This window comes from Thamnophis sirtalis, unplaced genomic scaffold (assembly GCF_051295495.1).
Source record: "Thamnophis sirtalis isolate CommonGarterSnake01/CBP01778 unplaced genomic scaffold, rThaSir2_p1.2 scaffold_46, whole genome shotgun sequence".
NCBI classification, from domain to species: Eukaryota; Metazoa; Chordata; class Lepidosauria; order Squamata; family Natricidae; genus Thamnophis; species Thamnophis sirtalis.
Genome location: NW_028261426.1, coordinates 1 through 17,021, shown reverse-complemented (window position 1 = coordinate 17,021; position 17,021 = coordinate 1). Strand labels below are relative to the sequence as shown.

Genomic DNA, 17,021 nt, shown 5'->3' with positions numbered 1-17,021 from the left:
TCCCCTCATTCAATTTAAGCATAGAGCACCTTTCTTTCACATTTTTTCTACCATTAACAATATATTTCTTTGTTTCTTAATTAGCAATAATAACAATCCTACTACTATTCTCTTTAGTCTGCTAATATAACTCTTTTATCCCTCTTTTCCTCTTTTAACCGTCTTCTCTTTGCTCCTCATATGTATAATTTGTATTAAAAAAAAAATGGCAAAACGAGAGAAGTCCCATCTGCCGTGTGTTTAAAATACTCGGTTTAAAAATAAGGCGGGTGAAGGCTGCGCTTGGCAGAGACAGATGGCATCTTCTTTCCCTGGCGAGCGTTTGGCAGAGACCCTGGAAGGAGAGAAAACCTTGGCCGAGAGACCTGGGTCCTTAATTAAACTTCTGCTGAATTATAGGGATGGGAAGAAGTCAAGACTTTCATCCCTGGAGGCTCTCAAGAAGAGACTGGACTGTCATCGGTCAGAAACGGTCCAGGGCCGGGATGGCAAACCTATGCCACAGGTGGCACACGGAGCCATTGGTCAGGGCACGCGAGGCATTGCCCTGTCAGCTGGCCAGCATGCTGAGTTCAGCCTTTTTAAAAGCCATTTTCCGCCCTCCCCAGGCTCCAGAGGCTTTATAGGAGCCTGGGAAAGGCGAAAACAGCCTCCCACGAACCCCCCGCCCCTCTGGAGCTTCCCTGAAGCCTCCGGAGGGCAAAAAACTGGCCCTATGGGCAAACCGGAAGTTCAGGAATGGACTTCCGATTTGCTCATAGGGCCGGTTTAAGCCCTCCAGAGCCTTCAGGGGCCTTCCAGAGGACAAGAAAACGACGCTACAAGCAAACCGGAAGTCACTTTGTGCCTAATGTGGAACTAGAAATCACTGTCTCCTAGTGACCAGCCCAAAGACACCCCGTCGGCTTTCGTGCCTAATGTGGAACTAGAACTCACTGTCTCCTGGTGACCAGCCCAAAGACACCCAGTCAGCTTTCGTGCCTAATGTGGAACTAGAACTCACTGTCTCCTGGTGACCAGCCCAAAGACACCCAGTCAGCTTTCGTGCCTAATGTGGAACTAGAACTCACTGTCTCCTAGTGACCGGCCCAAAGACACCCAGTCGGCTTTCGTGCCTAATGTGGAACTAGAACTCACTGCCTCCTATTGACTGGCCCAAAGACACCCAGTCGGCTTTCGTGCCTAATGTGGAACTAGAACTCACTGTCTCCTAGTGACCGGCCCAAAGATACCCAGTTGGCTTTCGTGCCTAATGTGGAACTAGAACTCACTGTCTCCTGGTGACCAGCCCAAAGACACCCAGTCGGCTTTCATGCCTACTGTGGAACTAGAACTCACTGTCTCCTAGTGACCAGCCCAAAGACACCCAGTCGGCTTTCGTGCCTAATGTGGAACTAGAACTCACTGTCTCCTATTGACCGGCCCAAAGACACCCAATCGGCTTTCCTGCCTAATGTGGAACTAGAACTCACTGTCTCCTATTGACTGCCCCAAAGACACCCAGTCGGCTTTTGTGCCTAATGTGGAACTAGAATTCACTGTCTCCTATTGACTGCCCCAAAGACACCCAGTCGGCTTTTGTGCCTAATGTGGAACTAGAATTCACTGTCTCCTATTGACTGCCCCAAAGACACCCAGTCGGCTTTCGTGCCTAATGTGGAACTAGAACTCACTGTCTCCTATTGACTGGCCCAAAGATACCCAGTTGGCTTTCGTGCCTAATGTGGAACTAGAATTCACTGTCTCCTATTGACTGGCCCAAAGACACCCAATCGGCTTTCGTGCCTAATGTGGAACTAGAACTCACTGTCTCCTATTGACTGGCCCAAAGATACCCAGTTGGCTTTCGTGCCTAATGTGGAACTAGAACTCATTGTCTCCTATTGACTGGCCCAAAGACACCCAGTCAGCTTTCGTGCCTAATGTGGAACTAGAAATCACTGTCCCCTGGTGACCGCCCCAAAGATACCCGATCGGCTTTCGTGCCTAATGTGGAACTAGAAATCACTGTCTCCTGGTGACCGTCCCGAAGACACCCAGTTGGCTTTCGTGCCTAATGTGAACTAGAACTCACTGCCTCCTGGTGACCAGCCCAAAGACACCCAGTTGGCTTTCGTGCCTAATGTAGAACTAGAACTCACTGTCTCCTAGTGACTGGCCCAAAGACACCCAGTCGGCTTTCGTGCCTAATGTGGAACTAGAACTCACTGTCTCCTGGTGACCGCCCCAAAGACACCCAGTTGGCTGTCGTGCCTAATGTGGAACTAGAACTCACTCCTAGTGACAGGCCCAGAGTCACTGACTCAGTTTTCATGCCTAAGGCAGGACTAGAAGTCACTGTCTCCTATTGACACCTGGTGATTAGCTCAAAGTCACCCAGTTGGCTCTCTCGTGCCTAAGGCAAAAACTAGAACTCACTGTTTCCTGATGATTGGCTCAAAGCCATCGTTGGCTTTCGTGCCTAAGCAATAGCAATAGCAGTTAGACTTATATACCGCTTCATAGGCCTTTCAGCCCTCTCTAAGCGGTTTACAGAGTCAGCATATCGCCCCCAACAACAATCTGGGTCCTCATTTCACCCACCTCGGGAGGATGGAAGGCTGAGTCAACCCTGAGCCGGTGAGATTTGAACCGCTGAACTGCAGAACTGAAGTCAGCTGAAGTAGCCTGCAGTGCTGCATTTAACCACTGTGCCACCTCGCCACCTAAAGCACAACTACAACTCACAATCTCCATTTTTCTAGCCTGGTGCCTTAACCACTAAAGGTAAATGTAAAAGTTCCCCTTGCACATATGTGCTAGTCGTTCCCGACTCTAGGGGACGATGCTCATTTCTGTTTCATAGCCGAAGAACCAGCGCTGACCGAAGATGTCTCTGTAGTCATATGGCCGACATGACTAAACGCCAAAGGCGCACGGAACGTGGTTCCCTTCCCATCAAAGGTGGTTCCTATTTTTCCACTTGCATTTTTTACGTGCTTTCGAACGGCTCGGTTGGCAGAATTTGAGACAAATAACGGGAGCTCCCTCCGTTACGTGGCGCTAGGGATTCGAACCGCCGAAGTGTTGACCTTTCTGATCGACAAGCTCAGCTTCTTAGCCACTGAGCCACCGCATCCCTTTTCTCTAATTCTCTAATTATCTTTACTTTGTGTTAATTGAGTTTTGTGTGTTGCTTGTGTGTGTTTACAATTTGAAATAAGTTTTAAATTAATAAGGTTTGCTGTAAGTTTAAAGGATTTCAGAGGCTGCTAATCAGGAATTTTGTGGGGGCTCTGGGCTAGTTAACCCGTGATTTCCTATACAGGCAGTCCTCAACTTACAACAGTTCTCTTAGTGGCCATCTGAAATCACAAAGGGACTGAGAAAAGCGACTTACGACCATTGTTCACACTTACGACCATTGCTCACACTTACCACCCTTGCAGCATCCCCCGCGGCCACGTGATTTACATTCGGCTGCTTGACAATAACTCACACTTACGACGCTTGCAATGTCCCGGGGTCACGCGATCCCCTTTTGCGACCAAGCCAAGTCCGCGAGATTCACTTAACAACCGTGTTACTATATTTAACGACTGCAGGGCTTCCCTTGACAAGCGCGGCAAGAAAAGTTGTAAAGCGGGACAAACTCACTTAGCGACACACATTTTGGGGGGGCTCGGTCGTGGTCGTAACTCGAGGACTACCCGTACAATATTTCTAGCGCAGTTCTTACAAGTTTATACCTTCTCCCCAGAGTGAGTTTCAGCCGAGTGGACTAAATGCAAACTTTTAAAAAGTTTTCTCCAGAGCTGATTAAGGGTGTTGGGTGACCTTTCTGATTGACAAGCTTAGCCACTGAGCCACCTTAACCACTAGATCAGTGTTTCTCAACCTTGGCAACTTGAAGATGTCCGGATTTCAACTCCCAGAATTCCCCAGCCAGCGAATGCTGGCTGGGGAATTCTGGGAGTTGAAGTCCGGACATCTTCAAGTTGCCAAGGTTGAGAAACACTGCACTAGAGAAAGTTTATATTTTAACTTCCTTCTAAGGGGGATTAGAAATGGACACGGGACAGTTAAAAGGCTATTTCCTGCCTAAGCCAGGGGTTGGACTAGAAGACCTCCAAGGTCCTTTCCAAACTCCTATTCTATTCTCTTGTTTCCTGCTTCCTTCCTTCCAGCCAGCCTGCCTCACCTAATGCGCAACAGGTTAAAAAAAAAAAAAAAATCCTAAAAAAGTTATAATTAGTTCCTTGTAAGTCCTTAGGGTTGACCTGAGGGCAGGAAGTCATTACTGCACACTAAACTGTGGAACGGAAGAATCGTCACCAACCACACCGATGGTGAAACCACACCGGCTACTGTGATTGGCTACCATCTCACCTCCAGGTCTGAATTTTGGCAAGGAACGAATGAGAGGGCAATTTCGGAAGGAGAAAGAGGGGGAAAACGTTTTCCTGCTTGGGAGAAGTTGAAAAACCGTGTCGGTAGCCAGAAAAAGATGTGCAGCCGATGTGTCTTTGGAGAGCCAGGTTTGGATCAAATTAACCCAGTCCGGCCTGTTTGCAGGAGTGGATCCCAGGCAGGGAAGCCAGTTGTGGCTTCAAGGTGTGTCTTTCCAGCCACACAACCACCCGTTTTGCTGCCTTGAAGGGTTTCCGGGAGTTCAGCTTTGAGGTGAAGGGCCCGGAGACTGTAAAGGAATGTGGAAATGGCCTTGGGGGGAAGAAGGAAAAGAATTAGAGAAGAGACACAGGAGCCCCCAGGGGCTCAACGGTCAGAGGAAGAAAATTGAGGAAGGACCCAACCTAATGGAGAGAATAGAACAGAGCTGGAAAGGACCTTGGAGATCTTCTAGTCCAACCCTCTTCTCAAAGAAGAAACCTTATACTAGTGTTTCTCAACCTTGGCGAGTTTAAGACGAGTGGACTTCAACTCCCAGAATTCCCCTGGCTGGAGAATTCTGGGAGTTGAAGTCCATTCGTCTTAAACTCGCCAAGGTTGAGAAACACTGCCTGATACCAATTCAGACAGGTGATTGGACAGGTAATCTCCTCTTAAAAACCTCCAGGGATGGAACACCCATAACTCCTGGAGGCAAGTTAATTGCTCTCCCTGTCAGGAAATTTCTCCTTAATTCTAGGTCGATCCCTCTGAGAAGCTTCCACACATTAAATAACAGAATAACAGCGTTGGAAGGCACCTTGGAGGTCTTCTAGTCCAGCCCTTGCTCAAGCAGGAGACCCTCTACCATTTCAGACAAGTGGCTGTCCAGTCTCTTCTTCAAAATCTCCAGTATTGAAGCACCCACAACTTCTGGAGGCAACGTCTCTTCCACTGGTTAATTGTCCTCGCCGTTGTTTCCCCTTAATTCCAAGTTGCTTCTCTCCTTGATTAGTTTCTGTTGGGAGCATATTGCTAGTGTTGGGTAGGCAATATAGATTCGTATACAATAACAAATGGTCTCTGTTGCTTTAAATGGGTGAACGTACTTATCAGCTGTAATTAACTTTACAATCAGCTGTAATTAACTTTGCAATAAGAGGGAGTCAGGAAAGCTCACTCTCTCTCTGCTTGTCCTATGCTTGATTTGTCAATTCGTCAATTTTAATAGATTTGTATGCCGCCCAATCCCAGAGGACTCCGGGCGGCTTACATAAAAGATTAAAAATTAAATTAAAAATTAAAACAAGGCACAACATGTACTTGATCTTAGTGGGGCTGAAGGTCAATCAAGATCAGCAGCCCCAGGCCTGCCGGAACAGTCACGTCTTAACAGACTTTCGGAAGGCCGAGAGAGTGGGGGGGGTCCGGATTTCAGGGGGCAGTTCGTTCCAGACGGCCGGGGGCAGCTTGTGGGCCATCGCAGTCATAGAGAAAAGGGGTTGAACTTATTCTCCAAAGCAACCGAGGGCAGGACGAGAAATAATGGGTGGAAGCTTTTGAAAGAGGGATCCCACCTGGGAGGAGAAATTTCCTGACAGTGAGAACAATTAATCAATGGAATAGCTTACTTTCCCCCTCGCCCCCCTCCCTGAGTTGTGCGCGAAAAACGGCCCAATGTGGAAACCGGAAGTCCCTTCCCGAACCTCTGGTTGAACGTTGGGTAGTTTTTCGCCCTGCGGAGACTTTAGGGCAGTGTTTCTCAACCTTGGCAACTTGAAGATGTCTGGACTTCAACTCCCAGAATTCCCCAGCCAGCGAATGCTGGCTGGGGAATTCTGGGAGTTGAGGTCCAGACATCTTCAAGTTGCCAAGGTTGAGAAACACTGCTTTAGGGAAAAGCGGCCTTAAAAGAAGACCGAAGTCTTCTTTTAAAAGACAGAACAGCTGCCTGCAGCTTCCTGCCCATCCCCACTTCGTCAATGGGCCATTAAGAAGGCCAAGCTAGTCCCTTTACATAATAAAGACTTATCCACTTCAGCTCCAAGGGGATGGGGTTAAAGCATGATAATATTGGCCCCAACTGACCACATGCCATCTGAGAACTCAACCAAAGCTGGATTCAGAACACAGCCTAGAGCAGTGTTTCTCAACCTTGACAACTTGAAAATGTCTGGACTTCAACTCCCAGAATTCCCCAGCCAGCAAATGCTGGCTGGGGAATTCTAGGAGTTGAGGTCCAGACATCTTCAAGTTGCCAAGGTTGAGAAACACTGCTTTTGGGAAAAGCGGCCTTAAAAGAAGACCGAAGTCAGCCAGCCAGTGCGCAGATGTGCGCTGGAGCTGACAGGGCAACATCTTGAGCACCCTAACAAATGGTTCCATGCGCCACCTGTGGCACGCATGCCGTACATTCGCCATCTCAGTTCTATGGACTTTCAGAGTGGCCAGATTCTGTTAATGTAACCTGTAGGAGAAGCGACGGCAGAGTCAAAGGAGGAATCAGCGTAGAATCCCTACGTAGCCACAAAGAATCTAAGCCCAACCCTCCCTTGAGTGCAATTGACACTTATCTAAGTCCAAGCAAGCTCTGACCATTAGCTGAGAAGATTTCTGTGCATTGGCTTTTAGCCAAGCACCCAAAATGCAATCATGTGACCACAGGGGGGGGGGGCCAGCCATTACAACTTCAAAACAAGAGCTCTGGGGAGATCCAACGTAACTTTGACCAGTCATTAAGCGAGGACCAGTTGTTACAGGAGTACGACTGTAGTTTCAAGCATTTGCGCTCAGTTTCCAGCAAAAAAAAACCCCACTCATCGGGTATAATGGATTTGTTTAATGACCTCTACATTCGCTTAACGACTGCGGCATTCACATAGTGACTGCCATAAACGAGCAGTCGGGTTGGGGCTGTTGGGGACCAAACCAAGTTTGCTAATTGGGGGTTCGAGCATCCACTGACCGGGATGCTTACAAACTCAGCAAGGGAGTTAACAGAATACTTGATTGGCCGCGTGTGATTGGACGCACAAGGAATTTGTCTTCGGTGCATGAAGAGCCGAGGTGGCGCAGTGGTTAAATGCAGCACTGCAGGCTACTTCAGCTGACTGCAGTTCAGCAGTTCGGCTGTTCAAATCTCACCGGCTCAAGGTTGGCTCTGCCTTCCATCCTTCCGAGGTGGGTAAAATGAGGACCCAGATTGTTGTTGGGGGCAATATGCTGACTCTGTAAACCGCTTAGAGAGGGCTGAAAGCCCTATGAAGCGGTATATAAGTCTAACTGCTATTGCTATTTATCTCTCTCTCTCTCTCTCTCTCTCTCTCTCTCTCTCTCTCTATACCTATACCTATACCTATACCTATACCTATACCTATCTCTCTCTCTCCCTCTCTCTATCTATCTATCTATCTATCTATCTATCTATCTATCTATCTATCTATCTATCTATCATCTATCTATCTATCTATCTATCTGTATATGTATATCTATATATATCTCTATATATTAAAAAGAGCCAAGGTGGCGCAGTGGTTAAATGCAGCACTGCAGGCTACTTCAGCTGACTGCTATCTGCAGTTCAGCGGTTCAAATCTCACCGGCTCAAGGTTGACTCAGCCTTCCATCCTTCCGAGGTGGGTGAAATGAGGACCCAGACTGTGGGGGCGATATGCTGACTCTGTAAACCGCTTAGAGAGGGCTGAAAGCCCTATGAAGCGGTATATAAGTCTAAGTGCTATTGCTATGAGCTCTCGGCGTGCATAAAAGATACAAGTGATAAATCACAATCATAGTCATCATAAATACATTCATTGTGTTATGGCGGGGGGGGGGATGCTTAGATATCTTACTTAACTGAATTTGTTTCAGAATATGTCATAAAGATGTAATGTTATAGGAGATCTATTGAAACTGCAAATGAATGCCAGTAGGTGGTTGTGCCTTTAAATATAAATGATTCTAGATAAAAAAAGCATGTTCAAATAATGGTAATTACATGAGAATTGTGGTACAGGGATAGTAAAATACACAATTTTTCTTTCTTGACTTAAAACGCACAACTCGATTTGAATGAAGTATATATATATAAGGATGGGGGAAGAAACGCACGGAATATATTTGTAACCAATCGATACGCTTTCTACAAAGATGTAACGAAAGATGATTCTTTTTTTGTGTGTGTGTTTTTGTTTAACTAAAACAATAAAACAAATTCAAAAGAAAAAAGAGAACCATTTGATGCACCTCTTAGCGATAGTCATGGGAGACTAAATGAGCAATCAAAATCACACTAGGAAATAAATATAAACAATATAAATTGAAAGATACAAGCAACATGGTTTTATAGCCATAAGTAGGAAGAGACGGGTACTAGGAAGGATGAGAAGAATAAGAGTAATACAGTCTTAGTAAATAGTTTGATAGTGTTGTGGGAATGAGTTGCTTAGCAAAGGGAGGACATGGGGGGGAAACTGTCCTTGTGCCTAGTTATTCTGGTGCTCTAGCCATAACGGGGATGGCAAATCTTTTCGGCACTGAATGCCCAAATCAGAACATGCGTGTGTGCATGCCGAAGCACTGGCAGTTTTCCAGCTGTTTTCCGGGCCATTTTCCAGCTGTTTCGCGAGCCTAAACAACGGCCTGAAAACAGCCCGAAAAAGCCCCCCAAAATAGCTTGGAAAATGGCACATTTTTGGGGGGGGGGGCGTTTTTCAGGCTGTGAAGACCAGCTGGGCGGCGCACATGAAAAGCAGAAGTGGCAGAAGTGTGCGTGCCCACAGAGAGGGCTCGGCGTGCCACCTCTGGCACGCATGCCACAGGTTCGCCACCACGGATCTCTAATGTGGTTTTGAGGGCAGGAGTTGAAACAATGCATGTCCAGGATGCGAGGGGTCTGTAAGTATTTTCACGGGCCCCCCATTTGACTCGTGCAGCGGGCAGGTCCTCGATGGAAGGCAGGTTGGCAGCCATGGTTTTTTTCCCTGCGATCCAAACTATCCCTTGAAGTCTGTGTGTCTGTCTATTGAGCCGAGGTGGCGCAGTGGTTAGGGTGCAGCACTGCAGGCCACTTCAGCTGACTGCTATCTGCAGTTCAGTGGTTCAAATCTCACCGGCTCAAGGTTGACTCAGCCTTCCATCCTTCCGAGGTGGGTAAAATGAGGACCCGGATTGTTGTTGTTGGCAATATGCTGACTCTGTAAACCGCTTAGAGAGGGCTGAAAGCCCTATGAAGCGGTATATAAGTCTAACTGCTATTGCTATTGCTATTTATCTCTCTCTCTCTCTCTCTCTCTCTCTCTCTCTCTCCCTCCCTCCCTCCCTCCCTCCCTCTCCCTCTCTTCCTCCTCCCCCCCTCTCTCAGAGAAGCAGGACAGGCTCCCACATGGAAGAGAGCCTCTCTCCCCTCCCTGTCCCCAGCCCCCTGGATGAAGGAGAGTAATTGCAGCCCCAAGAGCAAGCATCTGCTCCTGCAGCCCCCTGACAATTACAGAGCTGGGGGGAAACGGCAGGCAGGCAGATTAGAAGGCGCCCTCGGCCACCCAGCCCAGCTATTAAAACACATTACAGTCCTTGAGCACTTGGGACAGCTAATTAGACCGAGACGAGAGTCTGCAGGAGGGAAGGGCATGCCGTCCACGCATGAGAGAAGGGGGGGGGAGGGGAGATGGGAGTCAGGCTGGCAGGCAGACCGCCAATAAAAGAGAATCTTTGCAGCTCAGGGTTGAACTGGGAAGTCCTTGGTGCTCCCCGAGCCTGGTTGTTTTCTGGCAGACGTTTCATGACCCAAACAAGGTAACAACATCAAGGCTAGGAGGAGAAGGGATTCCGCTCTGCTTATATATAAACAGTAAGTGGCTTGCCCTATAAGCATTGATGCTGCCTGAGTATTGGTTTAATATTAATCTAAATAATAGTTAGTTAGAGATAGATAGGTAGATGATAGATAGATAGATAGATAGATAGATAGATAGATAGATAGATAGATAGATAGATAGATAGATAGATAGATAGATAGAAAAGTAGAAAGAAAGAAAGAAAGATAGATATAGATAAATAGATAGATAGATAAATAGATAGATAGATAGATAGATAGATAGATACAGATAGATAAGATAGACAGACAGAGATAGAGAGGGGGGGTAGAGAGAGAGAGAGATAGACAGATAGGCAGAGAGAGAGCTAGACATATAGAGAGAGAAAGAGATAGACATACAGAGATAGATAGAAGTAGGTAGATAGATAGCTAAAGATAGACAGATAGAGATAGAGGGAGAGAGCGAGAGAGAGAGAGAGTGACAGAGATAGAGAGACAGAGATAGATATAGATATAAATAGATAGATACAGATAGATAGATACAGATAGATAAAGAGAGAGAGAGAGACAGATAGATATAAATAGATACAGATAGATAGATACAGATAGAGATATAGATAGAGAGAGAGAGAGAGACAGAGACAGAGACAGAGAGATATAAATAGATACAGATAGATAGATAGATACAGATAAAGAGAGAGAGAGAGAGATAGACAGACAGACTTATATAGAGATTATCTCTATATTAGATAGATAAATAGATATAAATAGATATACAGATAGATAAAGATAGATAGATACAGATAGATAGAGAGATAGAGATAAATAGGTAGGTAGGTAGGTAGGTAGGTAGACAGACAAACAGACAGACAGACAGATTCATATAGAGATTATCTCTATATGAGATAGATAGATGATAGATAGATAGATAGATAGATAGATAGATAGATAGATAGATAGATAGATAGATAGACAGATAGATAGATGGATGAACAGACAGAGAGATAGAGATGGACACACACACACACACACACACACACACACACACACACGCAGGCAGGCAGGCAGGCAGACCACCAATAAGAGAAAATCTTTGTAGCTCAGGGCTGGGCTGTGGGGTCCTTCGAGATCTCTCGGGTTGGATGTTTGGTTGCAGACATTTTATTACCCAATTAGGTAAGCAGAGATTAACACTAAATTAATACGATGGCAACAATCGAGCAGTAAACAACAGCCCTCTTAAGGAACTGCCAACCCAAACAGCAAGCAACAACTTAATCAAGGAGCCCCTCCCACCAACACCCACTGGGCAAGCACTAGTATATAAAAACAACCCCGCTCCTTTTCTAGCACTGATGATGTAGCCTAGCTGGGTCACGAAATGTCTGTAAGAAAAGAGACCAGCTCAGAGAGCACCAGGGGGCTTCACAGCTCAGCCCTGAGCTACACAACTTCTCTTCTGTTGGTTCCAGGCAAACAACAAAGCAGAAAACAATCAATGAACTTCCAGAGAGAAGGCACACACTCCCGCTCCAAAATTGCAGGGCGGGTCACTGTATATAGACAGGCAGCAAACCCCACCCTTCCTGGTATTGATGAGGTTACCTAATTGGGTTATGAAACGTATCCAAGAAAACAACCGAGCTCAGAGAGCACCAAGGATCCCACAGTCCTCTTCCTTCCCACACACCCCACTCCCTTCTACACTGATGGTGTTACCTAGTTGGGTTATGAAACGTCTCCAAGAAAACCACCAAGCTCAGGAGCACCAAGAAGTCCACAGATGCTGATGCTCCTCCTCCTCCTCCTCACACACCCCACTTCTTCCTAGCTCTGATATTGTTACTTAGTTAGGTCATGAAATGTCTGCAGGAAAACAAGCAAGCTCAGAGAGCACCAAGGACCCCACAGTCCTCCTTCTCCGTCTCCCCACACACCCCACTCCCTTCTAGCACTGATGATGTTCCCTAGTTGGGTTATGAAATGTCTGCAAGGAAACCACCAAGCTCAGGAGCACCCAGGACCCCCCAGTCCTCTCCTCCCTCCCCTCCTTCTCTTCCTTCCCCTCCTCCTCTTCCCCCTCTCCCTTCTAGCACTGATGATGTTCCCTAGTTGGGTTATGAAACGTCTGCAAGGAAAACCACCAAGTTCAGAGAGCACCAAGGACCCCCCAGTTCTCTCCTCCCTCTCCTCCTCCTCTTCCTCCTCCTCCTCCTCTTCCCCCTCTCCCTTCTAGCACTGATGATGTTCCCTAGTTGGGTTATGAAATGTCTCAAGGTCAGAGAGCACCAAGGACCCACAGATGCTCTTTGGAGGATTTTGAAGGAACAAGGAATCAGCTCCTTAACCCTCCTTCACCCTGGGGGCTCTTCACTAGCCTTCTCCCACTCCGAGCAGAGTTCAGAATAATTTCATTTCCTCCTTCAAGGATCAGAGTCTTTTTTTAAAAATTCAGATTTTTTTTGATGGGGACAATAAAGTCCACCGCTCTCTTTCCATCCTGAAAAACCGTGTTTTTTTGGGGGGGGGCGTATCCTGTGGTCCCTCGCATGGAAGAGACACCCCTGGGAAATTCAGCTCCCCTTTCCCTGCAATCTTCCGTGCTCAGGGCAGAAGAAGAAGGCAGGGCTCAAATGTTGGGTGCAGAAGGAAGCAGTCTTGTTTCGTGTGGATTAAAACCATGTTGTGCAAGACTCCTGTTAATTCCTGTTTTTTTTTAAATATATATTTTTGGTATGAAAATACTGAAAAACCTCAAGGCTTGCAAATGAGCTTTGCAAGCACGGCGAGAGCCGCGCACAATTTTACAGAACCAACGGGGCGCGTGCAATGGCCATTCTGCCCGAGGTGCCCGAAGAGCCGAGGTGGCGCAGTGGTTAAATGCAGCACTGCAGGCCACTTCAGCTGACTGCAGTTCAGCAGTTCGGCTGTTCAAATCTCACCGGCTCAAGGTTGACTCAGCCTCCCATCCTTCCGAGGTGGGTAAAATGAGGACCCGGATTGTTGTTGGGGGCAATATGCTGACTCTGTAAACCGCTTAGAGAGGGCTGAAAGCCCTATGAAGCGGTATATAAGTCTAACTGCTATTGCTATTGCCCACCTTCCCTGCCACTTGAGATAAAATTAACCCCCACCAGGCTGGGCACCATAATAAGGTCCTGGCAACAGAAGTAACCTCAGGAGGATAATGTTGGCTTGGCTGCAGGGGTGCGTTCTGGATGGCTGTACTGCCGGTTCGCTCGTGCGCATGTAAGCGCATGCACAGTTCAATTAAAATTGTTCTGGACATGCGCAGAACTCAAAAACAAGATGATGGCGGGGACCGGGGGGGGGGGAGCGGTTCGGGGGTGTGGCAGGCCTGGCCGAACTGGGCCGAACCGGTAGGAACCCACTTCTGGTTGGGTGCCTTAAACAGAGAAGCCTTGCCAAATGTAGTTTATAAAGACATAAAGACCAGATAAAAATTTAATTAATAAATTAATAAACCACGAGGTCTGATTGGGGGCGGGAGGGATAAGGAAGGAAAATGACAATAGCAATAGCCCTTAGACTTATATACCACTTCACAGTGCTTTTACAGCATCTCTCTAAGCAGTTTTACAGAGTCAGCCTCTTTCCCCAACAATCTGGCTCCTCATTTTACGCACCCCGGAAGGACGGAAGGCTGAGTCAACCTTGAGCCTGGTGGGATTCGAACTGCCGAATTGCAGGCAGCAGAAGCAGCCTGCAGTACTGCACTCTAACCACTGCGCCATCATAGGCTCAGAGGAAGGAAGGAAGGAAGGAAGGAAGGAAGGAAGGAAGGAAGGAAGGAAGGAAGGAAGGAAGGAAGGAAGGAAGGAAGGAAGGAAGGAAGGAAGGAGGAAGGAATAGCAGTAGCACTTAAGACTTATATACCGCTTCACAGCGCTTTCACAGCCCTCTCTAAGCAGTTTGCAGATCAGCCTCTTGCCCCCAACAATCTGGGTCCTCATTTTACCGACCTCGAGGGATGGAAGGCTGAGTTCAACCTTGAGCCGGTCAGGATCGAACTGCTGGCAGGGACACAGTTATGGATGGATGGAAGGATGGAAGGAAGATAGCAATAGCATTTAGAACTTATACACTGCTTCACAGTGCTTTTAAAGCCCTCTCTAAGCGGTTTACAGAGTCAGCCTCTTGCCCCCCAACAATCTGGGTCCTCATTTTACCGACCTCGGAGGGACGGAAGGCTGAGTCAGCCTTGAGCCGGTCAGGATCGAACTACTGGCAGTCAGCAGAGTTAGCCTGCAATAACCACTGCGTCGCCACAGCTTCAAGGTAGATAGATGGGATAGGATTCGGCCCACAGGAATTGAGTTTGACACCATTGGTTCTAGGAGGATCTCCGGACGGGCCCAAATTGTGTGTGGGTGCGCTATCGTGCATGCACGCGTGCCCATTCAATCCTCCCCACCCACCTGTGCATGCACGCACGACCCCTCGCCAGGCTCCGGAGCCTTTCCTGAAGCCTGTGGTGGGTGAAAACGGCCTCCCCCAGCTCCCCCCCCCCCCGTGGAGGCACTCCGGAAGGCAGGAAGGGATCATTTCCGAAATTCCGGTTGCCACCATGGTCCCAGAAAGTGTTTCTCAACCTTGGCGACATTAAGTCCTGCGGACTTCAACTCCCAGAATCCCCCAGCCAGCACAGCTGTGCTGGCTGGGGGATTCTGGGAGTTGAAGTCCACAGGACTTAAAAATCGCCAAATTGAGAACCGCTGTCCTAGAATGAGAAGGCCTCAATCCCCAAAGCCACTCAATCTGACGCCCGCCAAGACCCACACAGCATCCAAACACCGGGAGAAGGCCATAAGAGGCGATCTGGAATTGGCCCGGAGCAGAGATACATCACTGGGTATCCTCAGAATGCAGAATGCAGACTCACAAGCATTCATTTAGTGACCGTCCGGAGTTACGACGGCGTTGAAAAAGTGACTCAGAGTCAAGGACCCACTTTGCACGCTTAACGACCGTCGCAGCATTCCCCGTGGTCACCCGAACAAAATTCCGACGCTTGGCAACTGACTCATATTTACGACGGTGTCCTGGGGTGGTGGTGGTGGTGAGGTCACGTGACCCCCTTTTACGACCGTTTGGCGAGCAAAGTCCATCGGGAAGCCAGATTCGCTTAACGACCGTGTGACTAACTTAACGACTGCGGCGATTCACTTAATCACTCTGGCAAGGAAGGTGTTAAAACGGGGCAAAAACTCGCTTAACAAACGTCTCGCTTAACCACGGAGTTGTGGTTTGTTTAACAACCGTTCAACTCCTCGGAGGGAGGACACAGTGAAATGTGAAAAGCAAAAGAACAAGGAGAGCGACTCGCGGAGAAGAGGGGTGCGCAGCTGGCATCCAGCCCAAAGGATCGCGCCGTGCTTCTCGCTCCGCCGGGTCTGCAGCGAAGGGTGGTGTGTGTGTGTGTCTGTGTGTGTCCGTGTCCCCGAATCTCTCTGTATTTGTCTGTGTGTTTGTGAGTCTTGTGTATATCTCTGCCTTTCTCTTTGTGCGAATTTCTGGCTGTCCACTCTGTTTGTGTGCCTCTATCTTTGTGCGTCTTTGCGAGTCTGGATGTCTCTGCCTTTCTCTCTCTCTCTTGTGTGTGTGTGAGTTTGTGTGTGTGTGTGTGTGTGTGACTGGCTGTCCCTCTGTGTTTGTGTAACTGTGTGTGTGTGTCTCTCTCTCTCTCTCACTGCGTGTCTGTGTGTATCTGTCTCTCTGTGTCTTTGTGTGTGTGTAAGAGAGAGAGAGTCTGTGTGCATCTCTGTGTGTGTGTCTGTCTGTCATTCTCTCTATGGGGGGGGGGGTGTATCTGGTTGTCATGCTGTGCGACTCTGTATGTATCTGTCTCTCCCAATCACTGTGTGCCTGAGTCTGTGTGTTTTGTGTGACTCTGTATATCTCTCTCACTGTGTGTGTCTGTGTGTGTTTGTATGCATGTCACTCCATTTGTGTGACTGTCTCTCTCTCACTCACTGTGTCTCTGTGTGTGTGTGGGGGGGTCTCTGTGTTTGTGTGACTACCTGTGTCTGTCTGTCTCTCTCACACACACAGACACTTTGTGATTGTGTGTCCGTGTCTATATGTGCGTGTATGTATCTGTGTGTGTGTGTGTTTGTGTGTATGTATGTATCTGTGTGCGCAGGGGACCCCCACCCTTTCCAGACCCTGCCGGAGGAGGAAAAGCGAGGTTCCCGGTTGACTTTGGGAAGCGGAGCAACTTTCCAAGGGGCGCCTCCCCCCCCCTCCGTCCCACAGCCGGGACCCCCGACTCCCCGCAGCCCCCCAGCCCGTCCCGGCCCCTCCGGCCCCGGCTGCCAACTTCCCAGGCGGAGCAGACCGCTCCAGACCCGCCCGGCCGCCCACCTGCCGCTCTGCGGTGACGGCCACTCACTCACCTGGCTCGGGGCGCCGCTGTTGGCGGCCGCAGGTGCGGGGCTCCGGCTTGTTTACGCCCGGCAGGAGCAGGAGCCGCAGCCCGAGCTGGCTCGGGCGAGGCGGCGGAGGAGAAGGAGGAGGAGGCGGCTGCAGGCGGGGCTGCAGCGGGACCCTCCCCAGCTGGGCCCGGGGGCGCTGGCGGGCCCGAGAGGCGGGGGCGGCATCGGGAAGGGGGAAGGGAGGCTCCGCGGCGCTGCAGGCGGGGCTGCTCTTCAGGTGCGAAAGAAGCGGGGGGGGGAGGACAAGGGGAGGGGAGGAAGGAAAAGGACTCTGGGAGTTGTAGTTTGTGGCTCCCTCCCTCCCCCCCCGAGGCTCCGCAACTCGGCTGCTGCCCGAGATCGTCCCTCCTCCCGCACGTCTCTCCCCCGATGAGGAGCCTCCA

At 48.8% G+C, this 17,021-nt stretch overlaps 1 protein-coding gene across 1 annotated transcript in view; it reads right to left on the bottom strand.

Annotated features, from left to right (window-relative positions):
• Positions 1 to 16,730, bottom strand: part of MYORG (myogenesis regulating glycosidase) — a 43,670-nt gene extending 26,940 nt beyond the window's left edge. Inside the window, exon 1 of the mRNA XM_087703183.1 lies at positions 16,600 to 16,730. The gene's annotated coding sequence lies outside the window, so the exon portion shown is untranslated. The remainder of the gene's footprint in view (positions 1 to 16,599) is intronic.
• Between the last annotated feature and the right edge of the window lie 291 nt (positions 16,731 to 17,021).